Raw genomic sequence first — 1239 nt, 5'->3', positions numbered from 1 at the left:
CCGTCGAAGTGGCGTCCAGGTCGGTTTGAAGCTGAGATAGACGGGTATCTTCATCTTCCTTCTGAGCTTCGATCAGGCTGAGCACATCCCTCACAACACCATCATCAATCTCCCCGGTGTGCTTGTTGGTATGCGCCGTCTTCATTAGGACGAAATCATCAACCGGCTCGCCATCATTTTCATCCGCCTTGAAAAAAACAAAATTTAAACAAACATTAGAAATTAGAAGAAATGCGTAAAAAATAAAATAAAAATACTTAAATAATTAAAAAAAAAGATTGAATTTACCAAGCGATCCCCCTGGCAATAGTGTGGGCACCCAAATTGTGCTTGTACATGCCCTTCCCGCCACGATCGCTCTTGCGGTTAGCGGAGTTGGTCACGGAGGTATCTTTCGTCTCATCCTTATCCCAATGCACACACAACTTCTCCCAGACCGTGTTGTTGATCTACTTCGGGACCTTTTAATAAAAAAAAATATAAAATAGTTTAATAAATCCAAAAATAGTTTAATAAATTCAAAAAATTGTTTAAAAAATTACAAAAAAACTTTGTTGATGAACCACTTCTGCTTCCACTCGTAGATCTGCTTCCCATAGTTGTCCATAACTTTATGGACGAAGGCGTCACGGATAAAGTTCGTGTGATCGGGATTCCAGGTGAACTCTTGCTGAAAAAAAAACACAATTAGTAGAAATTTTATATTAAAGATTAAAAATATAAGTAAAAAAATTAGAATACTTACCGCAAACTGACAAAACCACATCTTCTGGTCCTCGGTTGGAAGTGAGTGAAAGTCGGATGTCCCTTGATGAGGTTCGAGTACATCATACGGTTGATCCATGCGTTGATCCCGTTCCCGGATCGGTTGAACCTAATATAAGAAACAAATTATTAATAATGAATCAAATTTTAGTGAAAAGAAAAAAAAAAGACTTTTAATTACCATGTTTGACGTCGTCCCTTTGGACACGGAGTGAGATAGGGAAGATGCTCACGACCGGGCTGTTGAACCAACTGGGCAACAGTCATCACTCCCGGAACGACTGGAGGAGCGGGAGAGGGTGCAGCAGCGGGCGTGGGTGCAGCAACGTGAGGGGGTGCAGCAGCGGGAGCAAGAACCGGAGCGGGAAATGAAGAATCCCGACAGTGGCTGCTTGACCCCCGACAGTGGCTGGACGAACCCCGAGAGTGGCTGGACGAACCCTGAGAGGGGCTTCCCGTACCACTACGACCTCG

The sequence above is a fragment of the Brassica oleracea genome, chromosome C5, assembly GCF_000695525.1.
Source record: "Brassica oleracea var. oleracea cultivar TO1000 chromosome C5, BOL, whole genome shotgun sequence".
In the NCBI taxonomy this organism is placed as follows: domain Eukaryota; kingdom Viridiplantae; phylum Streptophyta; class Magnoliopsida; order Brassicales; family Brassicaceae; genus Brassica; species Brassica oleracea.
This window is presented reverse-complemented; position numbering follows the sequence as displayed.